Genomic DNA, 26,229 nt, shown 5'->3' on the forward strand with positions numbered 1-26,229 from the left:
TATAGCCTAGAATCCATCACAAAAGTCAAGTAAGCATCAAAAGAAAAAGTGAACTGATAGAAACACCTCTTAGTTGCCACTTCTTTTTCTCTGTTTTAGTCATGTATTCCCAGACCCATGCTTGCTTTTTAATTAGAGTGTTGTTACTGCAGTTGTCAAAAATTTTTCATGTTTGCAAACAATCCCTCCCTGTCTATTTCTGGTTATACATGCACTTATTTTTAATGCCTATTATGTCTAAGTCACTACTCAAGAATTAAGTCATTAAGGAAAAAAAGTCAAAAACAAAACAGTCATTGCCTGCAGAAAACTTACCTTCTATTTACATCTTTAACATAGTTTGTAGCCTCTTTGAGGGCCATGTCTGTAACAGGTTTGTGTCTATTTTGATTTTTCCTAGGCTTGTCTATGATTGATGTCCACAGTCAACAAGACCTACCCAGATATATTAACCTTACTACTGCTCTCATGATGGACATCTCTTGATGCCCTTTGCATTAGAAGCCCCCATTCCTGGAATGTTCTCCCTCCTCATCTTCTCTTCTTTTTTCAAGATTCAGTTCAATCCCATCTTTTGAAGGATATCTTTTCTAGTCCCTGCCAACCTTATTGCTCGTATCTTCCATGTGAAATTTCCTTCCATTTATACTTTATCTTGTTATATGTGTGATTGTTTGCATATACTTTCTCCCATTACAAAATGAATTCCTTGAGAGCAGAACCTGAGTTTTTTTGTCTTTTCCTTCATCCGCAGAGCTTAGTATAGTTCAGGTTGGAGACAGGGAGAGAGGAATAAGGAAAGGACAAGGAAGGAAATTAGCATTTATATAAATACATTTTTGGGCAGCTAGGTGATAAAGGGCTGTTCAGTCTAGAGTAAGGAAAACCTGAGGTCAAATTCAGCTTCAGACATGTAGTAGCTGTAAGACTCTGATCAAGTCATTAAATCCTATTTGACTCAATTTCTTTATCTATAAAATGGGCTGAAGAAGGAAATGGCAAATCACTCTGGTATCTTTGCCAAGAAAACCCCAAATAGGGTCACAGAGTTAAATACTACTCAAACAACTAAACAGCAACAATAATACAGTACTTAATATGTGTCAAGTACTGTGTACAGTCATCATGTTGTTTGATCCTCACAATAACCCTGTGAGATGTGTGCTATTATTAGCCTCATTTTACATTTGAGGAAACTGAGGCATATTGAGATTAAATGATTTTCCCAATGAGATAAGAAAAGGCTAAATTTGAATTCAGGTTTTCCTGACTGCAGGTCCAGAATTCTAACTATTGAACCACCTAGCTTCCTGTGGTACCTATCCCATAACAAGCACTTGATAAATACTTCTTGACTGAAATACTGTTCCAATAAATACTTATCAAATTGTACTGTTTTATGTTATATAATTTTCCATCAATGTTTAGTACTTGGCCTTTAATCTTCACAAACTTTTATTCTTTTTTGTTTTTCTAAAAACTCATAAATTGATTAGTCACTTTATATTCTGATATTGCATTCCAAAGGAGAGAAGTTGAGGGGGTGGCTCCTCCTGGTGTTGTCCACAAATGAATGTGATCATCCCCAAGCATTAGGGAAGATGGCAAGTAATGCTGGGTTACAAAGCTCACTGGGAATACCATCCCAGGTAGTACCATGCTCTGGAAGCTAATCTCTGAGTGTGAAAGTTGTACAGTTTGGAACATGCATTTTCCTACCTGTTCATAAATGTGTGTTGTGTGACTGAAGTGTTACAGATGGCATCTGTTGCAAAGACAGATGGCATCTATCCCTTCCCTTCAATCTAATAGTTATATAATAGACAATTATGGAAGGGGCAAAAGCTAATTTTGTCTCATTCCCAGGAGGCATTTTGAAAGAAGAAAGGAAGTTGTGGCTGATTTCTCATGTGTGAGTTAGCAGAGAAAGGAGTAAGTAAAGGAAATCAATACATTTTGCCAATTTAGGAAGGAATTTGAGATTTAAAGACTCACAACCACATATCATAAATCTGATAGATAAGTCTGTCTATTATGTGGACTCAATTTAATTTTTTGTTCCCCAAGTTATTACCTTATTCATCACATATCTTCTGGACTAACATTATGCCTTATCCCTATCCTAAACAGAACATCCAAAGACTAAATAAGTGTCAAGATAAACTGTCACCTTCTAAAGAAATACAATATTCTGTTACATTCAGGGAAACATATTGGCACTTAATGTTTTTCTTTTTCTCTGATATATACTAACATAGAGGAGTTAACCAGGATGACTTGACCAACTTGGTGAGATTATAGAAAGCTGAACCATGGTTTAAATTCAATTTCCCAGTAGAAGGTTTATCTATATATTGATTTAGTCTCTCGATGGAGGATACATATTTTCATTCAATCACCCAATGCAAGGTAGTTGTGTGTGTGTGTGTGTGTGTGTGTGTGTGTATGTAATAGATACAGAGAGAGAGAGAGAGAGAGAGAGAGAGAGAGAGAGAGAGAGAGAGAGAGAGAGAGAGAGAAAGAGAAAGAAAGAGAGAGAGAGAGAGAGAGAGAGAGAGAGAGAGAGAGAGAGAGAGAGAGAGAGAGAGACTGGAGGGTATCCAATGGCATCTTTTTGGAGGAAACTAATTATGTCTCTTATCTTGGGAACTTATTGTGATTAAGTCTCAGAAAACTGTTTCAGTTTTTTCTGAACCCTGCCTGACCTGCCTGACCCCTTTATAGGCCTTGTTCAAAGAAGGAGGCTTTATATGCCCCTAATCCTAAACCAATCAAATAATCTCACAGATGTTTAAATTTAATCCCTCATCTTCAACAAGATCCAAATGTATTGTCAATACAGAGACTAAGAAGAGGAGGGGAAAGGCACTGGATTTAAAGTCACAAGACTCACGTTTAAATCCCAGCTCTGAGATTTGTTGTCTTGGTCAAGTTATATAAAAAATCTCTGGATCTCAATTTTCTCATCTGCAAAATAATGTATAGGATCTATTTGAGGATGATAAAGCTGTGTAGAAGGGACTTTTTGAGTCCCCTGGGTGCTTAATGATCATCAGGGTTCTAATGAAATCTTCACTTTTCCAAGACCCAAACCAATGGTTTACATTTTTATAAACTTACTGAGTTGGTCAGTTTACTCATTTGGGGTCTACTAAGGATAAATGATTAAGTTTGAGCATCTGGCAGATTATATAAATTGGTTCAGATTATTAAGATAAAATTCTTTCTTTGAACAGGACCTATAAGATTTGTCAGCTATCTATATTAGTCTCTTTGTGAAATCCAGGAAATTTAAACTGTAAGAATGTGATCATTTGACCTACTGATACACTGCATGTAACAGTCCATCAAGAGAATAGTTAACAAACCAAATCAAGGACATACATCTGGTTCTTAGAGAAACTAAGAGAAACTTTTTTTCTTTTTCTTTTTATTCAGTTGTTTTAGTCATGTCTGACTCTTTATGACTCCATATGGGGGTTTTCTTGGCAAAAATGGTGACGATTAGGAAATTGAGGTTGGTCTACAGAAGTAAACTACTTTTTCAGGTTTATACAATTAGTAAATGTCCATCCCACTTATTCCTAAAACCTATGAAAATAATATTCAAGAAAACAAGATTAAAGGAGATATAGTCCGTTATTTATAATTCAGTTTAAAAACAAAACTCTTTTATTCTCAAGTAATAAGAAATCATCTATTTACACTCAAAAGGCCCTCTCATCCCTTTAAAAGAAAATAGAGAAACTTACGAAATACAGCAGTTGTTTAGGAAATCACAGCAACAACAGTCCAATTCTGTATATTTTCTCAAAGCCAGCCCTGGGTACATTTCCTGAAAACAAAACAAAAAAAAATGACTTTGAACACACTTCTGTTTACAATAGTGTACTAATTCAATGTAGTAGAGATCACTCAAATTTTAAAAAAAGAAAAAAAAAACTTAGCTTCCTGTCCTTTTTCTAACCAACACTGGTCCACCAAAGTAACCAAAACTAACTAAACTTTTTCGTCTTTTGGGGAAACAACAACACAATAAAGGGGAGAAAACTGACAGCCTAGAGTGATGGAGTAAGTTTTTCATTGAAGCACCTTTACGCCAATGAAATCTTTTCCCTATCAATATCAATGTGAAAATTAGTGATAGTGGTAATTATGGGTTTATCTGCAAAAATTCAAATATCTACTTGTCATGGGCTGAGGCTTGAGTTGATGCACTGAGGTCCCAAGCACATGAGGCTAAATAGTAATTGGACCATACTCTATATATGCTTGGAGAACTTGGAGGAAGAATGGCCCCCGCCCACTCTTTGTGCAAGCATATATATTAATAGAGTATGGTCCAATTACTATTTAGCCTCATGTGCTTGGGACCTCAGTGCATCAACTCAAGCCTCAGCCCATTACATCTACTCAATATATAAAAATAAAAACCCCTAAATGAATTGTCTATTAGTTACTAGAATTGCATTATCAGATAATGAGAGAAAGAGAAAAGTGACCTAGAAAATTATCTAGGCTAATACCCTTATCCTAAAGATGCAGAAACAGGGAAAAGAGAGGCGAAATGATTTGCTTGAAATGAGTTAGAATTACATATCTCATAGAAATCAGAGATGGAACTTAAGCCCAGGACATTTGACCATTAACAGGAGCCATGTGTCTTCTAGCCATGGGTTAGAAACAGTGCTTCTACAGGATTCTCTGATTTAATTAAATTAGTTTCAATGCAATTTGTTCATCTTTTCACCATGAATGTGAACTTATACTAGACTTTAAATAGCATTTCAACTTACAATGAAATACAAAGAGTGGCAAAATTCAGTGCTACAACCTATTCGATTGTCATTCATTTATAAAGCACTTTAAGTTTTGCAAAACCCTTGAAAAATAGTATCTCATCCAATCCTCATGACAATCCTGGAAGGTGAATGCTATTATTATCCTCATTCTGAAAATGAAGAAACTTGAGGGAGATGGAAGGTTAAGTGATTGACCAAGGGAAAAACATCTAGTAAAAGTGTATGAGATGATATTTGAACTTAGGTTTTCCTGCCTCCAGATTGAGTGCTGTATTTATTGTACCAGCTAGTTGCATCCTTAGTGAGCCCTTCTAGCTACATCCTTTAATTTTATTTTTAAAAATTTATTATAATTTTATTTTATTTACAAAACAGAATAAAGAAGAAAATCAGAAAAGGAAAACAAAACAGAACAGAACAGAACACTGTCATATGTCCAGCAGAACATCTGGAAGGATTCAAAATAAATTACTGGTTCAACAAAGGTTATATAATAGTAAAAAAAATATATATATATATGTATATATATACATATATATATGTATATATTCATGAATGTCTACCCTTTAATTTTATGCAGCAACACCCCACCACAGGGAAATCCCAATATTACTTAAGTAACACTAATGTGTCTTTTACCTGAAGACATTTCTGCTCACTAACTGTGTGACTTTGGGCACATCAGCCATTATTTCTGGGTCTTTATTTCTTAATCTGTAATATGAGAGAGCCGATGAACTCTAAGCTCCTTTCTACCTCTCAATCTAGAAGTCCAATACATTGTGATCATCTTCATTTCAAGATTCATGGCAAAAAAATATCTATAAGCTAGGAACACTGAATTATATTTTTTCTCCTCATTTGAAATAGTTAATAAAGTTAACAGCCTATTCTGTGAACTGTCATCAATAGTTGTATACCTCTCCCTAATGTTTTTCACACAGAGATCAATGACAAGATGGTCTTTTAATGAAGCAGACATCTAGAGACAATATTGATCCTTTCTTGGTAAGGGGATGTGCAGAATAAATAAAATTCTAATGGTTGAGAGAAACTGACATTTATTTAACTTGGACTCTAGGGTCAGTGAAAAGCAAAAAAAAAAAAAAAAAAAAAAAAAAAAAAAGACTTCAACTTGTATCAAATTCCAAAGTAGTGATTATGATACGAAGAGTTAGTTATAACCCAAATGACTACAGAATAAATGGATTAGTTAATAGAAGTTGTGAACTTGCCTTTTCATTACATGTGGCACATCAGTAAGCTCTGTGGCGCTGTTGACACTGAAAACCCATGATAACCAAGTAGAAGAGGGAATACAAAATTAATATTACAAAAGCAGGCTCACTGGACAATGGGTTGGGACATACCAGTTTATTTACCAACAGAACATAAACTCCCTGAAGGCAAATTTTATTATGTTTTGGCCTTATATCCCCAATACTTAACCCACAGTAGATGCCTAATAAATCCTTATTGAGTAAGTGAAAGAATCTAATCAAAATCTCTTCTTTTTAAGAAAAGGCAATTTTGACAGAGGTGATTTGCCTAGGATCACATGGGAAGTAAGTGACAAAGCCATCATTTTTAGCCACTTCCTTTGACTTCAATTCAGATTTCTTTCTATTACTTAACAATTTCATTGAAGCTAACTTTCCCAAGAAAAACAATACCACATTAAAATTAAAGGATTTTTGGTTTCTAGTTCATTTTTAGTGCAAGTAAAATGTCAATGATATTAATTTCTTTTGTTCCTGTCAAGTTAAAATTAGTTCTAAAAGACACATTTTTGTGCTATTGTATGGAAAAAGTGGTTGGATACATGAGAAAGAGTAATGCCCCTGGAATTGGAGGAGTGAAACTCAAATTCTGGATGACCTTAGCTAAGTTAATCTTCCTGGGCCTCAGTTTTTTCATCTGTAAAATGAATAGACTGGATTAAATTATCCCCTTAGTTTTCTTCCAAGTCTAGATATGCATGCAGAAAACAATAGAATAAGAGTATTATGAGTTAATTGCAAAGTAAAATAATTGTGAATAGCATTATGACTTAAAGAAATATACTGTATTTAAATTGCATATTTAAAAGAAATTCTTCCAACCCTCTTCCTGGAACATTAATGTCTCTTCTTAATCTGCCTAACTAAAATCTTTTCTAGTTTCAAGAAAAATGAAACTGTCTTTACAAATTTTAGTACTTCAACATGTTAACATTTTTTGTTGCAAAGATTAAACTTGAAATAAAAAAGATTTAAAAATGGATATTCTACTCAAATAAGAATTTACAGCCATTTAGAAATATGAAATCAAAAGAAGTAAATAAATCATCTGCATGAGGGATGGTCATGCTTTGTTTTCAAAGAGACATCACAAGATAAGAACCTGGCTTGGCATGAATTTTAAGAGAGGCAGAATTTTGCAAAGGTATCAGTCCCACTCTTTCCTCCAAAGTTCACCAGAATCCAATGGTAAGACAAAAGTCAAATCAACTAGTGATGACCAGGGAGAGGAAGTAGAGGAAAGAAAAGCACAGGACTGTGGAGGCAGGAAATCTTAATGTATCCCCTATGGCAGAGACTGTGTGTCCTTGGCTAGTTTATTTAATCTCAGAGCCTTAGTTTATTTGTAAAATGAAGGAGTTGAATTTACTGTCCACTGGGGCTCCTTCCAGCTCTAAAACAAGGAGACTTACTGATTGTAGGAGTAAACATGGGAAGAAAAGGAGATTATTAACATCATTAGTTTTAGCAATCAGAATTTGGGGTTGACTATTTCTAGAATGACAGATTTCACATAGGGGACATATTAATAGCATTCAGTCTTCTCATCATGACCTAATACTTCTCAGCTAGGTAACTATTGCCAAGCTTAAGTAAGCAGCCTGTTGTTTCCTCTCTAGAAATAATAGCAATAATAACTCTCATTTATTAAAGCACTAGAAAGCCTGGCAAGGTTTTCCTATAAGAAACTTGTCGGGTAGGCAGTTCCAGGATTGTCACCTGAATTTTATAGATGAGAAAACAGTTTCTGAGACGTGAAGGGACTTGCTAAAGATCATTCTCTGATTCAGGATTTAAACCCTAGTCTCCCAAATGTAGCACATATATCACACAGTCTAAGGACCTACTTAGCACCTCTTTTACTTGGAATTAGATGTAGAGATACACCACAAGGGCCAAAAACATTCATTTTGATTTAGAAAATCAGGGAGTTGTTTTAAATGCAATTATCTCTTTCCTCTCATTGCTTTATTGTCATTCCATTCTGCAGTGAATGGGATGCTTAGGGGAGAGCACAGAATGATAACAAGGAAACCATTTGAGAAATAGTAAAATAATCCAGTGATATGGTACAAGACCACAACCCAGTTCAGGGTAGGAACAGTAGGAATAAAGGGGAAGATGAATCTGAGGTATATTTCAATGAATGGCTGACATTCAATGACTAATTAGGCATTTAAGGCTCTGGTGGAATAGCCACAGTTCAGGCATTAAGGTCTTTAGACATCTTTAGAAAAATAGACAGGAATTTGACAGAGGAGTTGATTAAAAAAATAAAGATAAGTTTTAGCTCTCTTGGAATGGAAAGCAACAAGTGGCAATGTTTGGTAGAAAAAATGGAAACATAAGAATGGTTACTGATTGAGAGATTCTCAGCTTTGTAAGAAATTCAGGGACTATTTAGCTGAACCCATTTATTTTATAGATGAGAAAACTAAGGCTCAGGAAGACTGAATAATTTAGCTAAGGTCATTCAAAATTTAAACCTAGGTTTTTCAATTTTAGAGGCACTGTTCTTTCTAATGTAGCATACTACAGAAGGAAAAGGAAAATATAAATTTTGAGCAATAGGAATAGGAGCAGTACCTAAAGCCATATCAGTAAATGAACTATCTGAAATAACATATATAAAAGAGGCAGAAGAAAAGGCAGATGATAGATCTTTAACCAGTATATTCCATAAATTGGATAAGAAGAGTAAGTGATAAGATAATATTCAGGGAAGGTTACGTGAAAGATTTTTACACTAACCAAAAAATAGCCTGTATACTCAATGAAAACTATTTCTTTCCAAAGAAGTTTGACCTTGTTTTATGCTAACACCATTTATTAGTCTGCTAAAAACTGACTCTTTGTCAATTTACTGAGAAACATGTTTGAATAATGGGGTAAACCAGAGGAAAAGCTGAAGGGATGTCTTCCTATGCTCGGAGGTAGAGCTGAATGTTACATAGAAGGGACTGAGCTAAGAATGTCCACTGATTCACTTTTGGTGTACTGAGAAATAAAAGGCAAATAGATGTAACCAACAAATGCAAAAAATACAGTTAAAACATTATTACATTATTCTAAGTTTCCACTTAATCTTTCAACACAGGATATATATCCCAAACAATATGGGATCATGGAGAAGTGAGAATATACAACCAAGGCAATGAAGAAAATGGAGAATTAGCAGTGATGGTAAAATGAGATAATATAGTACTTCAGAAAAGAGAAAAGTATTTCAAAAAAGAAACGAGTGATAACAAATGGTGTCAAATGGAAGGATAATCAGAGGTGAGCAAAATCTATCTGATTTAATTAGAAGAGTTTCAGAGTATCATTGCTGTCATCTAACTTCTTGAAGTTGGGAGTAATGAAGCCATTTTGGAAGCTGATTTGGAATTATGCAAATTAAAATCACTACTGTATATATAAAAAAGAAGGAAGGAGGGAGACAAGGAAGAAAGGAAGGCAAGAGGAAAGGAGAGACGGAAGGGCAAAGGAAGGAAGGAAGGCGGGAGAGAAGAAAGGAAGGAAGGCAGGAGGAAAGGAAGAAAAGAAAGAAGGCCAATAGAAAGGAAGGTAAAAGGCAGGAGAGAGGGAAGGAGGGAGGGAAGGGATGAGGAAAAGAAGGAGGGAAGGAGGGCTGGACATATTTCAATCTGTATTCAGAAAGTGTCGATTCTTTTTCTGGAAGCAGATAAATAACATGTGTCAACATGAATCTTTTAGGATTGTCTTGGATCATTGTGCTGCTGAGAATGTCACTGAGAGGTCTTCATTGAGTAATATTGTTGTTACAGTGTACAATGTTCTCCTGGTTCTACTCATTTCACTCTGCTTCAGTTCATACAAGGCTTTCCAAGTTTTTCTGAAATCAGCCTGCTTGTCATTTCCTATAACAGAGTAATTTTCTATTACAATCATATATCACAGATTATTTAGGTATTTCCCAACTAATAAACATCATCTAGCTTTTCTATTCTTAACCAACCACAAAACGAATTGCTATAAATGTTTTTGTACAAATACTTCCTTCCTTAAAAAAAGTCTTTATAGTATAGACCTAGCAGTGATACCACTGCTAGATTAAAGGGTATACAGTGTTATAGCTATTTGAGCATAGATCCAAATTACTCTCTAGAATGGCTGGATTAGTTTATATCATTTAATCAATACATCAATTAAAGAATGACTTATAATTTAATAAATTTAACTCATTTCTTTATATATTTGAGAAATCAGATATTTGTTGCCAAAAAAAAAAAAAAAAAAAAACTTTCCCAGTTTTTTGCTTTAATTTTGGTTGTGTTGGTTTTGTTCATACAAAGCCTTTTTAATTTTAGATAATCAAAATTATCTTTGATATTTTGTAATGCTTTCAATATTTTCTTTGGGCCTAAATTCTTTTCTTATGCATAGATTTGTAAAATATAATATTCCATGTTCTCTTAGTTTGCTTATGGTTTCACCCTTCACATGTAAATCATAAACACTTTTTGAAACTATCTTAGAAAAGGGTTTGAAATTTTGGTCTATACGTAGTTTCTGCCATAGTGTTTTCCAGCTCTCCTAGCAGTTTTTGTCAAATAATGTCAAATTCTGTCTGCTTCTGTTTTCTTAACTGTAAAAAAGGGATAATAATAGCATAATTCTCCCAGAATTTTTATGAGGAATAAATAGGATGTTTCTAAAGATGTTAGCACAGTGTCTAAAGACACTGGCACATAGTAGGCACTTAATAAGTGTATCTTCTCTTCTATGGACTATAGCTATTAATATATACTGTATTTGAAATTAAAACATGATAGTATTGCTGTGAAAATAATTTTTGATTTGATGGAGTATAATATTCTTCTCTAAAATGTAATGTTCTCTGGTTCAGGTTTCTTGGGGGGCTTCTGGGAGCATCCTTTGCTTCAGTCTAGTAATCACCCCCAATGCAACCTGGTGTTAAAGTCCAAATCCTTTATTGTCTCCTTCCAAGTCTTATCTCCTTAACTTGGGGTTCTGCTAGTTTTCTGGAGGCCTTCTGGAACTTTCAGTGTTCTCCACAGGACAGCCTGCTACCACTTCTCTGTCTTCCTTCGTTCACCCCAACTGAATCCTGGCTGAGCATTCTAGCTTATATATGCTCTTTTAAAGGTGTGAATCTTGTGGAACTATAGTAAATACTAAGTACATGTACTGAACTAGAGAACTGTTAAGCACCATGCTAAATTAGATTAATTCCACTGACAGCACCTTGTTTCAAGTTGTAGCCCATAACAATGGAGTCTCTGAAAGGGGAAGGCCCTAAGCCACATTTCCCGTTCTAATTGTTAAGATTCTTTTGTTCTTCAAATACTCAAGAACATATTTATCTATTAATAAATTGTATCCTGTCCTTCTTGCAGTAAATGCAACCCTGCTGTTTTGTCTGTATCTCCTGGTACCTGAAATAATGACTTGCAAATAATAGATTGGATGTATGAATATATGTGCACACATGCACACACACACACAGAAATATATGCATGTACTATAGTACGAAAACAGTAACAATAATAGTAGCTTTTATTCATACAGAGCTCTAAGATTCACAAAGTGCTTTCCATACATTATCACATGTTATACACAAGCTCTCACAGAGAGATATATTTTGTAAAAGCCTTTCCAAATACTATTGCTGTGGGATTGCAAACTGCTGGACATTTAATAACGAGAGCTTTCACTGCCATTGTGTTATCATTCTATTCCCTTCCAGTAACATTTTTGTCTCTCACTAGAAGTCTGTCTTATTTAGATTACTAACCCACAGGCAGGGACTTAAAAAAATCTTTGTTCTGTAGATTGCCTTATAGCCAGAATTCAGTAAATGTCAAGTAATAATTCAAAAATTCCTATTTATACATATGATTCTCAAGTAAATATTCTCACCAAATACCTCTGGTTAGGGATTAATAAATCAATGGATCTCTGCTGAGCACATCTGTTGTTACCATAGAAATTCTCACTGTATATAACCCATGTATTCAGTCCATAGACAGCCTAAAAGGTATTATACATTCTTGTAAAAGCTAGGTAATTCACTGAAAGACTTCTTAGAATTTGATGGCAATTAAAATAGTGCTGTTCTGTTGAACAAAAACAACAAATATGGCACTCCAACAGCCACACAACAATGAAAGTTTAGATAAACAAGTTGGCCCAAAGGGTTATCTTTAGTGGAATTTAAATAGGGTTCCCTATTTCTCTTCATGATTTGCTCTCAGAGATATAGTCTGGAGATATTAGAAGGGTGGTCACAAAAAGTGATTTTTTTATTTATTTATAAATATCAGATGGAGAAGTATAAATTCAGACTTGTCACATAGTGTAGTGATTTTTAAAAATAATTCTTAGAAATTCACCAACTGTCTCATTTAAGAATACTACCATGGAATTATTAAAATTTACTTCTATATTCTTAAGACAAATTAGAGGACCTATCATAAGCCCAAATATTAAAACACTGCAAGCAATCAAAAATATTGTTTTATGGTTTTTAAAAAATACTCTAAAAGCATGTATTTTCCTTGTCACCAATACAAATCACAATCCTTCTAAGCAAATCATCTTTGGCAATTTGGGGGATTGAAAGACTCATCATCCTGTAGTCAGTCTGGTAACGAGATGCCAAATCTGTGCTAGTATGGTCCCTTGAAATGGTAGGCCTATAGTTTGCAGCCAGGCCCGTACTTGAAGGCTTTCCAGTTATCATAGGATATATCAGAGATTATGCTCCACTGTTAAAGTTTCTGAAATGTAGAGACACTACCACTTACCCACCCATCCATACCAACAGGGATCTCAATGAGGCACTAGTCCAAAGGCCTGCTGGGCAAGGGTTTCACAGCCAAATAAAATCTGAATTTTCCCCAACACAGCAAAATGTTCATATCACCCCCACTGTTTGGAGCCAAGTTATATAGAAAACTCCTCATTTAGTACCTGTAAGACTTTATTTAGCTTTAGTCCATCTGCTCTGCAAATACTCTTGTTAAGACTGTATCCCATAGCAACACCCAGTGCATCTTAACACTGGATCTCCTGAAACAGCTCTTTCCTCCTTAGGAAGTCACTTAGGCAATACAAGTAATCTTTTTTTCTTTTTTTTGACATTTGGGTGTGGGAGGGAGAATAGAAGGAGGGGATGAAAGCATTAAACACATTTCTTTGGTTTTTTGTGTGTTTTTGTGTTGTGGAGTTTTTTTTTAAAACTATCAAGTAAGAACCTCTCCTTTCTCTCTCTTTCCCACTTAAGAATGAAAGCTGTGAGACAAATTAGCTTTAAAACACCTTTGTGAATCCTGAATAAATCCAGGAAGGGAGGATTATCTGAGCTATATTCTAAAGTAACCTAAACCAATCATTGAAGTCATTAGTGAGTTCATTTTGACTAATGCACAAGAGCTCTTCAATAAGAGAGGATAATATTAAATAGGAGCATAACAGTTCAGGAAATAATGAGGTACAGTGAAAAGATGATAGGATTTGGAGTGAGAAAGCCAGGGTTCAAAACCAGTGCCCATCTATGTGATCTTAAACACGTTATTTAACTTCTATAATCCTCAGAGTCCCCATTTATAAGATGAGGGCAGTTAGACTAGTTGGCCTCTACAATCTCTTCTAATTCTAAATTTATGATGAAACTGTATGTATGATCATGCAATCTAATTATAGTTGACATTTATACAGTACTATAAAGGTTGCCAAGTGGTTCATTCATATTATCTCATCTGATCCTCATCATTGTGGGAACTATAACTTATTATTCTCATTATAGAGATCAATAAACCAAGGCACATCATAATTACATAACTAGTAAAGTTAGAGGTAGAATTTGAATTCAGGTGTTCCCTGAGTCCAACTCTAATACTTTTCCTTGTTTAACACACAGTCCCTCTAAACCCACAGACCATCAGCTTTGCTTACAGCCCAGTCCCCACAGCTATCATATGAGGGAGCAACTCCATGGGCAAGCTACTTACTGCTGACCGACTACTATCAAAAGGCCAAACAAGCCAGCTGACTGGAGCTTGAAGGAAAAAAACTGGTTCAAATTATTTCAAACACTTCCCCTCAAAACCTAAAAGAGGTACCCAAGATCAACTCCAACCTAGCCTATTGGTCCTTAAGGGAGCAACCAGAGGAACAAAGCTAAACATTGCCATCCAAAAGGTAAGCTTATATAAAAGGTAAGCTTATATAAAAAAAAAAAAAGAACCCTTACCAGAGTCCCTCTTCCCCCATTAGACCCAGCAATCCTACTTTCTGGCCAGGGCTGAAGTCATCCTCCATCCAGGGAAGCAAACTTTGCAAGGATACAGCCTGGGAACTCCCTTTACAGGTGCTATACTATCCCTTACACCACCCCTTCTCCACCTAAGTAGCCAAACCTATAGAAGGCCCAGAAAATTTTCTGAATTCACATCCTTGGCACATCATTTGATTCAACATCAGCAAAGGATATGATTTTATTCCATGGAAATGACACTAAAAAAAGGTATCCTTCTATATCTTTAAAACTTTAGACTAGGATATAGCATGTGACTTGAAGTTGAAACCTCCATATGCATTGTCCCCTACTTCTGTATGGCCTGAAATGCTTTTCGTCTAATGTTTTGACTACAGACTTTCTTGATTTGCTTTGTCTCAATTAAAATTCCTCCTTTTACTGGAAGCCTTCTGTAAAGGCTTTTTCATTCTACTTCAAACCCTCCATTAATTATTTCCTATTTTTCCAATATACAGCTTCTCTGTGTATGTTTTTTGTATGTTGTCTCTCCTATTAGATTATGAACTCCTTGAGGGCAGGGATTGTTTTATGCCCCTTTTTATTTTCATAATGCTCCTCACATAGTAGGCACTTAATAAATATCGAATGGGAAAGTCTTATTCTACTACCTTAACTGTGTTTTCACATACTAAGTGCTTACTACTTTCTTTTTCATTCATTCATTCAAACACATTTAAGTGCAGCAGAAACTTCAGGGCAGGATTCTAGTTGGTCTTTAGCAATGAACAGATGGCCTCATCTATAACATTGTAAATGGCGTATTGTAAATGTATAAAATTGTAAAATTGCTATTTATTCCTCAGTGGGAATTTATTAATGACAAAATCCTAGATTTAGATATGGAAGAGAACTTAAAGATCATTTAATTCAAACCAGATACTTTATAGATGAAAGGCAAATAAGCAGCTGAATGTCACATAGTAGTAATAGATCTAAGAATTGAAGTCAGGGATTTTTTATGCCAAGCTTAGGAGTTGACATGAAGGGGAAAAATGCACTTTTTTTTTTACAAGTTTATTCCATACTTATCATGATATAGTTCTGTGTCATTTTTCAACAATTTTTTTAATTAACTGTGACACATTATTATTTATTTCTGATACTTAACAATACTTATATACTTCAAAGAAGCTATAATCTCATCTACATGGGTATTTCTATCAAAGGATATAAATTGGTTTCTTGATCTAGATCTTTTGACAAGCAATTACTTCATTAATACCGTTTAGCTAAAATCACTTCCTTTACAAATCAGATCTATAATATCCTTTAGTTACTCCCCAGAAATCAGATCAGTTCTTAAACTCAATCTGAGTCTATGTACTTTGGCTATTTAAAAATAAATATAGGGACAACTAGGTGGCACAGAAAGCACCAACCCTAGAATCAAGAGAACCTGAGTTCAAATCCACTTACTGGCTGTGTGACATTAGGCAAGCCACTTAACTTCAAATTGACTCTTTTATTATTAAAAGTAAAAAACAATCACAAAGAGATATTAAATATCTTAAATTTTTCATCTAAAAAGACAGGGCCTATTGATAAATAGTGATCCTTTTTACAAACAAGCATCAAATTAAAAGCATCACCTTATTGAATCTAAAAAATGAAGGAAAAGGGAGAAAGAGAGATAAAAGAAAAAAAAATCTAAAATAAACTCTTGTGAATTAATCATCCAGCAAGCTGTTATTAAATGTCTATGGTATACTACCAGGCAATGTGTTAGATGGTTAATTTGTAACCACAAAGGATGAAATAATCCCTAACCTCAAGGAGTTTCTATTCTCTCTTATATAGATATAAAATTATACAGAATACATATAAAGATAAAAAACAAATAAATACAAGGAAGAAAATTGGAATATTAGCAATTGGAGGGTAGGGGAAAAGATAGGGAAGGGTTATAAAAGAATTTAAGTAGAAGGTATTCCATGAGATGAGTCTTGAAGGAAGAGAGGTATTTTTAGAGATGGAGAAATGGGATATAGTCATTACAATGGAAAGGAGAGAGAATAAACTATTAGAAGAACAGAGAGAAAGTCAGAATGAAAGATAGAACATTAGAGAAGGTTCAGTGGGAAAAAAAATGAGACTAGGAAGATCTGTTGGGGTTAGGTTGTTATGTCTCTTAAAACCCAAAATGAGAAATTCACATTTGATCCTAGAGGCAATAAGTGAGTCACTAGACTTGTACTTATAGTGAATGAGATTTAAAACCATTATATTATTATTAGGCTGTTTAAGGATTTAAGACAAATTATTATCTAATTTCCCACAAGCTTAAATATATTTTCCTATGGGTTTCCCTACTTCCTCAGGTTCTTGAAGAATGTTTTAGGAATGGAGGAAAAGAAGGGTAGGTAAATGACCAAGGGAATTTTCCTCTAGAATAGATGTGGATCACTGTCTAACAATTTCATTCAATTTTCCATAAATTGTGTGCTCAATACCTTTTTCATTGTTTGTCCTATGGGAAAATAAATTAAAACTTTTTCAGTGATGGTAATGGACTTATTTATTTATTTTGTAAAAGAACAACACCCAAATACATTTGAGAGTTGTGAATTTTTGCTAGATCCTAAATTAGAAATTAAGAAGGCTCCAATAGGGCAAAGAGACCTCGCATTTTCAAGTTTTCCCTGCATTTTGTCTTAATTTCATCATAGCCTCTGTTTTAGCGATGGAAAATCTCAGAGATTTTTCTAATTGCTTAATATAAGAGGTTCATACTTCAGTCTGTCTGCCATGTTCAAACAATACTGTATAGTCTTCCATAGTCCAGTTTAGTCTCTATAATCCACCTTTTGGTTTCCTAGAAACAATTATTTCATTTATAGCCTTGTTTCTATAAAACTAACTGACCCTCTCCATTGTTGCTTCACCTAAAGTCCTGATTTTGCAGAAACAATTAAGATGTTAGGTGAAGTATTCCTACCCTTTATAATTGCTTACATATATCAAGACACTGAAACAACATTAATAGCTTTCCTTATTTATAATCTTTAACTCAACATTGTTTTATTCAAAACATTATGGGGAACATAAACACAGATGAAATATGCTAACACACAATGGGAGTTTGTCAAGACACAGCATTCAATAACTTAGAGTAGGCAAAACTAGTAAATAAAAGCCCAACTTTGAATTTAGAATACTGCATAATGTCAGGAAAGAAGGGAAGTGGCATTCAGCAAACTTGTATGATCTTTTTAAAATTGAAACATGTTACACAGTGGATAGAGATATTTCAGCAGTATTTATAGTAGAGGTTCTGCTATCCTTTTTGAAAATTGGATTTTAAGTTATTTTCATGATCATTCATAGTCATCCATTTTTTAATTAATTATTTTAAAGTATATTGTTCTGGAGGAACATCATTAAAGTCAATGATAAATAGATGAAGAGGCATGCTTTGCCAGAGCATTTGGGAGGTTCTGAAGGAAAAAGTGGGAGAGAAGAGGTATTATAGACAGCCTACCAAACTGAATCTACAGTCTACAGAGGTATTGTGCTGATTTCATTGTTGTATACTTGTAAAACTTGGACAGTATAATAGTACCATGTCAAGAAAATGAATTGCTTTCATTTGAATTGTCACAGGAAGATTCTGAAGATCACCTGGCAAGATAATGTACCGGACACTAAGATTATTTCTTGAGCTAAACTGTCAAGCCTTCAAACTCTACTCCAGAAAGCACAACTCTAATGGACTAGCAACATTTTTCTACTACTAAATGTACTTTTACTTAAAGGACTATTTTATGGAGAACCCACAAAAAGCAATCACTCACACAAAGGACAAGAGCTCTAACGGTCTCTCTGAAGAACACGAATCATTTCTGAGACATTGGAGACATGATATACTTGTATCAAAGAAGGCTCTGTATTCTATGAGCAAAGTAGAATTGCAGTAGCATAAGAAAATGCAAGAACATATTTAGAAACATATCCACTCCAAATATCTATTTGCACTACTTGTGCCTGACTTGTGGTAGGATCATTCCAAGCCCCTACTGGTCTGATCAGCCACATATGAACACAGTGTACCTTGACCCCAACATAGTGATGTCATTTTGGTTCTCTTCAAGAAGAGAAGATAACAAGCATCTCAAGTGACCTTTTATACAGTATTTTGTAAACCACAAAACATTAACATGTGAGCTATTATAACCATTAGGGTTTGTGAACTAATTAATATTCATTTAAAATACTAATTGAAGTATTCAAATAGATGGAAAAGAAAAAGGGGTAAAGAAAAAGACTAAAGATGAAGGAGGAAGAGAAAAAGGAAAAGGGGGGATGCTCAGGTTGAAGAAAAAATGAGCAAAAGGAAAATGATGATAAAAAGGAGGAGACAGTTGATAAGAAGTAAATAAAAGAAAGGAAATTAGGTTTAACTGGGGAGGTAGTAAGCAAGAAGAAAGTGATATTTTGGACCTGAAATTACAAGCTGTTTGCTATAACAGTTCTCTAGAAGGTATTATTGAGAGAAAGATTATTGAGGGTATTTAGGGTATTGAGGCAGCTATCTGCTGACCTATACATACAGAGATCTGCTGACTTCCTGGGCTGTGATCCAAAAAAAAAAAAAAACAATTTCTCCCAAGACAATGACATGACACTTATTAGATTGAATTAAGAGACATACAATATCCAGGCCTATGGAGGTAAGGGCCCTGCCATTCTCTGACCTAGTGAGGCTAGAACATTGCCTCTGAGCAACAACACTTTTGAAGGGATACTACCTAGAGAGCATCCAAATAAAGGCAAATAGGATAGTGAAGGGCTGGAAGTCCCTGCCAAATGAAGAGAACACTAGAATGTAAGTCGGAGGAGAGAGGAGAGGCAGGAGTGCGATGGACATTATAAGAGTCTTTTAAGAACCTGAAACATCATATAGCCGATACTTGTTCTATTTAGCTTCAAGATCAGATCTAGGAGCAGCAAACAGAAGCTACAAAAAGCACATTTAAGTCTAAGGGGTGGCAGAAATTTGTAATTTATCTAAGAGTTGAATGGGATGAATTTATGAATAGTTTTCTCCCCAAAGCTGTCATCAAACAAAGACTTAGGAGGTATAATGTATAAGGAATTTTAGCTACAGCATAGACTGGACTAGATAGCCTTTGAGGTACTTCCAACTCTGAGCTAATGTGACCCCGGATTCTGCAGTCAAATACCATTGCAAAGACAAACGACATATCTATGACCTCTGAGATCCTATATTTGAAGGTAGAATAGTATAGGGAATCCATATGGTAAATATGTTCCTTAACACTCTCACTGTTAAGTTTTTGTGACTAAATTGGAAGAAGGAAGAAGAGGAAGAATGGAAGGAAGAGAAGCTTTTACACACACACACACACACACACACACACACACACACACACACGTATATTCCTTCCTATGTGCCAGACACTGTGTTGGGAGCTTTATAATTATAATCTCATTTGATGCTCACAACAATTCTAGTATATAAGTGCTATTTTTAATACCCTTTTTCCAAATGAAGAAACTGAGAAAAACAAAGTGATTAAGTGATTTGTCCAAGGTCAACCGAGAGGAAGTAGCTGAAGCCACATGTAAATTCAGGTCTTTCTGAATCCTGGACAAGCATTCTATCCACTATGCCATCTATCCAGATGCTCCTAGACTTCTTTTCCCCTTGTTCCCAAGACATACAAGATACTCTGTAACCTCTCCTTTCTAACTCCTATAATTTTCTGTAACTTATATTTGTCTCACTAAGAGCTTTAAGCCCTGGGAATATCTGAATCTAATTCATTTTCTAGGTCTCTCCTCCAGATAACGGATGCATCTCTAAACTCTAAGCTAACATAGCATGGAAACTGGCACCATTTTAATACATGCAACGAAAAATATAGAAAGGATTCATATAAGAAATAAGAAATCTTTCTTTTCTGCTGGCCCCAGTTTTCCCAAAACCCTATTTAAAGATTCTAATTCCAAGTATTACTGTGAGTTGGGTGTTCCTCAAGGCAGAGAAAGTACTTAAAGAACCAAGAAACTCAACTTTCTGTTTACTTTCCTTTCTCTAGGGGCCTACAAACTTATAATTCCGGTTTGGAATTGAAGCCAGGTCCAGGTATAGAAAAACCGTGGTTTACAGTGAGTGAATTCACAGTCACATTCACATTCGGTATGAGTCTCAACCTCATTGCTCTTGTTCTAACTCTTCTTTTTGTGACTGAATCAGAAGTTTCATGCTTCTTTCTTTCCTACCCTTTTGTTGAACCAATTTAATTTAATAAGGATTTATTAGCTGTCTGTTAGGAAGCAGGAATAAATAGAAAAATATAAAAATGGTTCCTCTTATTTAAATTAGAAAACAGAAGACATATGGTATGAGCTCTCTCTTTTTTTCCTTTTCACACCTTCTTCCTCGACCCCTCCCTGATTCTTGTCTTCTTTTCCAGTTTCTGATGGAGGTGGAACAGGGAACTTCTTTTTAAGCCTCATTTTTCCCCTCCTCCTATTGATTCTCTCCCATCTCTTCTGGCATCTTGTCCCCTTTATCATTTCCTTTCTTCTATTTTCTTTTTTAAAAATAAATACATATTTTAATTTATTTTTAACATCCTTTTTTTGAATTCTGAATTCTCCTACTCTTTCCCATTATTGAGAAGGTAAGCAACTTGTTTCATTTTCAATCTCTCTTCATCTACCTATGTTCTTACTACTCACATCTTAGATCTATTCAGTTTTCCCCCTCCATTAAAACAAAAAAGAAAAGATAGAAAAGAAAATGTGCTGTTTTCTCAAGCTCTCATTCTATATCTTATCTTCATTTCATATCCATCTCCCAGAAAGGAATTTCTATATATTGCCTCCATTTTCTTGATTTCCATTTACTTTTCATTCTTTTGCAATCTGTATCCCCAGTGCTTAGTACAGCTTACACATAATAAGCACTTAATAAATGTCTGTGAACTGACTGAATTCTGACCCTGCCATCAGGCTGAAACCAAGGTTACCAAGGATCTCAACTATTAAATCTAATGAAACACCTTTTCTCAATTCTTCACTCTATTTGACGTCTAGGAAGCTTCTGGCACTGTTGATATTCACTGACCCTGGAAAATTCCTCCTCCTTTCATTCCTGTGATGCTGATTTCCCTCAGTTCTTCTTCCTGCCTATAGTCCTGTACAAACTTGTTTCCTCGGTCATCATTCTCCCTAACTGTAGGCAGCACTCAGAACTTTGTTCTGGAGTTGTTCAATTTCTATCTTTACATTTCTCTTTGATCCTGTTGGTTCCCATAGTTTAATTATAATCACTATGCAAATGACTCCCAAATCTAAAAATTTTACCTTAGTCTCTATCGTAAAATTCAAATTCAATCACCAGGTGCCTTCTGTGCATCACCAATTAGGTATCCTGAAGGAATTGCATTGAACTCAAAATGTCCAAAAATTAATTCATTTTTTCCCTCACAAAAAAAAGAAAAAAAATTCTACACTGCTTCCAAACTCCTGTTTCTGCTGGAGGTACCAACATCTTCCTGGTCAACTGGGAGCTAAGCTTGTTTTTTCCTTCTTCCATTTACAACTCTTGCATTTATCTCCTCTTCATTCATACTTATTATCCTCTCTAACTTAACTTAGGGGAAGGAGGGAAAAAGAAAAGAAAAAACAAAGTCCTAATTGGTCTCACCTTCATTTTATTCAGTTCTCAATTCATTCCCAATATAGATGCCAAAATTATAGTTGTAAAATACTTATTTGATCACATCACCCTATACAAACACATATACACTTCAAAAAAGCATCAATGAATAGTTTTCTATTGCCTTTTAAACAAAATGCAAGAGCCACATCCTGGCACATAAGGCATTCTAAAACCCCACCTACCTTTTTAGTGTTATTTCATATAATTCTTCATTTATTCTCATCCCAACCAAACTGGCCTACATCTTGCCTCCTCTTACTTGACAATCTATCCACTATTTCTTCCTCTTTGCCCAACTGATCTCCTATTTTTGGAGGACACCTTCTCCCTACCATCTTATTTTCATTTGACAGAAATCTTGACAATCTTCAAAAGACAGATCAGGGGCCGTATTCTATAGGAAATCTTTCTTGAGTACCCTCCAATTATTATTTTCTCCTCTCCTTCCCTCACCCAATAACTTTTTCATTCTCTTAAAACTGGATTATACTAATTTGGCATATATTTAATTGTTTGTTTTGTTATTTCCCAAATAAAATATGAATTTCTTCAGAACATGGATTATTTCATTTTTGTCTCTATATTCTCAAAGTCAAACGTTGTCTTGCACATAGATTAATCATCTTCATCATCATCACATTTATATAGAACTTTTAAGATTTGCAAAATGCTTTACAAATAATATCTTAATTTTTGTTCAAAATATCCCTGTGAGGTAGATATTATTAGGATTTAGTGACTTAACCAGAGTCACCATGCTGGTAAGTATCTGAAGTGGGATTCAAACTTAATTTTTTTGACTCCAAGGGACCTCAAAGGTTTTCTAGTTTGAGTGATTTCAGAAATGAACAGACTGAACTTTAGGGGAGAAACTTTCCCAAGATCACATCAGTAAAAACAACAGAAGTATAGTTTGAGATATTTAACAAATGGAGATGGGGTGATGGTATAGACAGTGTTTCCCTCTATCTGTTCTGGGGCTCTTGTTAAGCTTTTCTGAGGCTGAATAAAACTCTTCACGACTTGCTACTTCTCTTTTCAAAGCTTTTACTCCTTCCTCCACCAGGCCCAGGCCAGACAAATTACCTCAAATCTGAGACTCCTCAAGGAAACAGTACAAACACCTGAATTGACTGCAATATCAGCAAAGCTTCCTACTCCCATTATGTTTAGGATGTCAGAAACAATTAGGCTCTTACATAAATTGAATAAAATCATTTAAACTACTTAATCAATCAACATTTATTTAGGGTTTATAATTTGTCAGACACTGAAATAAACCCTGAGGGTATGGGAAAAGGTAAACCAAACTTCTGCCCTTATGGAAATTATATTCCAGTTGTAGGATACTGAAAATGAGGGCAGGGAAGCTGGGTAACTATTAGCCATATAGCCATAATAATAAGAGCAACAACAATAAAAGCAATTACTTTTAAGATTTGCAAAGTGCTTTACATATATTATCTCATTGAATCCTCACAAGACCCCTGGGAGGGAGGTGCTATTCTTATCACCATTTTACAGATGAGAAAATTGAGCCAATTGAGATGACTTACTCAAAAACCCAAACACTAGCATTTAATTTTGCCTTTAAAAGAGCTTAGGAATATTAAATGTACTTATAGCAATATAACAACTCAGAAAAGAATTGTCTCTGTAACAATAAATATTTCCATAAGAAATGTGTGTATGCAGTTAGACATACATTATATATAATATGTATATGTATGTATATATATATATATATATGCACACAGATGTGTATATATATTTGTGTGTATATGTATGTACACCCAAATACACACATATGCACACACCCCTTTGTGAAACCCACTCAATTTTAAGGCTGACTTTTTTTTAAGCTTTCTTTTCTCTAGATCCTTTTCTTGTTTATCTCTTCTCTTTCACTTTTCTCCCCCTCTTCATTTTTTTTCTGTGAATAACAGCAATTAAAATTAGACTTTCAAAATAAGATTGGAGAAGAATCATCTCTGCTTCCTTTTTCAACAATACTTCATCTGCTACTTTTAAAATTAAACCGATCAAAGTAAACCCAGGAATGTTCAACATTTCCTAGACCAACCCTCTCCAACATTTCACAATGCTTTGTTTCACACAGCAAATAACTAAATTAGAGGATTGCACAGAGCCCTAAGAGATGATCTCATCTGCCCTACTGCCTTCTAATAGATGCTATACAAAGCATATGATGCCTATTTTAAAGACAGTAAGAAAAAAAAAGTTCTGTGTTCCCTCGGGAATAAAACCCAGTCTTTAATAATCCTCACTTCTGTGGAATTAATTCACAAAAAGGATGCTTTATCACCAACTAGAGATTTTTGTTGAAAGATGATAAATTCACTGGCATAGTGTTTTTTTTTCTTTTGTTTATTTTTTTCAGAATACAGAACATTTATTAATTATTAAATAGATCTGTTTAATGACATTTTAACTCTTTTTCTACCTGGCATAAAATGGGACTATCCCAAGTAATATAGAAAATACTGTGAATCAACTTTTAAAGAAAAATCTAGATAAGGGAATTGAAATAGATACTCTGGGTTGTGGCAAGGAGCTTTCCCTGGGGACAGACTAGGGGAAGCTCATTTGGATAATTTCCTGATTTAATAAATTATTTTTACTTACTAGGCACCAGAATCAATTGTTTTTAGCTTCGGAATTATGTGTGATCAATGTGACTGTTAAATTTCAGTGTCCTGATATAAAACTCCAGGCACTCACCCTCACTATGCCCTTGCATTTAAGTCTGTAACTTTTGTTTCAGTCTATAGATTTTGACGAATAAAAAAAAATATTCCTTATTTTTCATGCTTTGTATTAAAGTGTCAGAGCTATGCTTAGTCACAAAAAAAAAAAATGCCAGGTGTTTGTTAATCAAGAATAATGCTGTCAACAGAAGAGAACTATGCATATCTTTAAAGAGAAATCCTTGCAGTTATTGGAAAAGTACGGAAGATTCATATCTGATCTGTAGTTCTTTAAGGGCAGCTGGGCTGCACAGTGGCTACAATGCAACCCTGGAGTCCTGAAGATTGGAGTACAAAACTAACCTCAGACATTTACTAACTGGGTGACCCTGGGCAAATCACTGTTTGCCTCAGTTTTCTCATCTGTAAAGTGAGGTGGAGAAGGAAATAGCAAACCACTCCAGAATTTTTGCCAAGAAAACCCCAAAAGGAATCACAAAATGTTGGACACAACTAAAATAACTGAATAATAAACAATAATTAGACCTTTATACCTATTAGCAGATTTTCTTTGGTCCATATCCTAAGTGTAAGACAACATTCTAATTGTGCCATCAAAGATACAGTAATTGCTCTTTTGTTTAGATGCATATTTTAGAAGAACAATGATTAAATATTGAAGCACTGAGCTCTCTGACACTGCAAATTCCTGATTATATTGGGCCTTGTACTAAGTTTTGATGCAAGATCTCCCTAGCTTAGTATCTTAGTCAAATCACATAATTGATTATGTAGGAGTCCCAGTTGATCTATAGTTTACACTTGATATGGAGGAGTTGTCTACCAGGGAAAGTACCTAAGAAAGTCAACCTATCAACATGGATTTTTCTGACTCAAGATGGGAATATTTTCTGATGATATTATCTTTTGGTTGTGAAACTCTTTTATCCTAACTCTATATTCTCCAAGACATCTCTGATTTTAGTTTACTTTACCAAATCACTTTTCCTATTAAGAATCTGCATGAGAATCCAGGTCCTCCTATCTCGTATATTTACCAATGAGAATAAATAAATTGGATTTTGCTCTATTAGGCAGTTCTAGGGGAACTTGGAGCATGAATCAAGATCCCTAACTCTTAATTCCTGATCTAAATAAATTGAATGGTCATTTGCAATATGCCCTTTGAGGAAGGAGATGAGATACAGCAAAGAGTCTTTTCAAGATGGATGTCTTATGTGGAAAAAATCAAAGAATTATAGTTAGAAGGGACCTTAACTGCCATTTTATCTAACCCCTCTTTTTAAAGGTAAAGAATCTCATGCCCAAAGAGATGTAATAACTTCCTCAAGATCACAAAAGTATTAAAAAAGAAGAGGAAGGATTGGAAACCAGTTCCTCTGATTTTGCTCATGGCACCATATGGCTTCTATTTCACCATTAG

At 34.7% G+C, this 26,229-nt stretch overlaps 1 protein-coding gene across 3 annotated transcripts in view; it reads right to left on the reverse strand.

Annotated features, from left to right (window-relative positions):
* Window positions 1-26,229, reverse strand: part of MARCHF1 (membrane associated ring-CH-type finger 1) — a 1,059,500-nt gene that overhangs the window by 705,296 nt on the left and 327,975 nt on the right. For all 3 annotated transcript variants that reach the window (XM_051967077.1, XM_051967076.1, XM_051967075.1), the window contains exon 2: window positions 3,753-3,835. The gene's annotated coding sequence lies outside the window, so the exon portion shown is untranslated. The remainder of the gene's footprint in view (window positions 1-3,752; window positions 3,836-26,229) is intronic.

This window comes from Antechinus flavipes, chromosome 6, assembly GCF_016432865.1.
Source record: "Antechinus flavipes isolate AdamAnt ecotype Samford, QLD, Australia chromosome 6, AdamAnt_v2, whole genome shotgun sequence".
In the NCBI taxonomy this organism is placed as follows: Eukaryota; Metazoa; Chordata; class Mammalia; order Dasyuromorphia; family Dasyuridae; genus Antechinus; species Antechinus flavipes.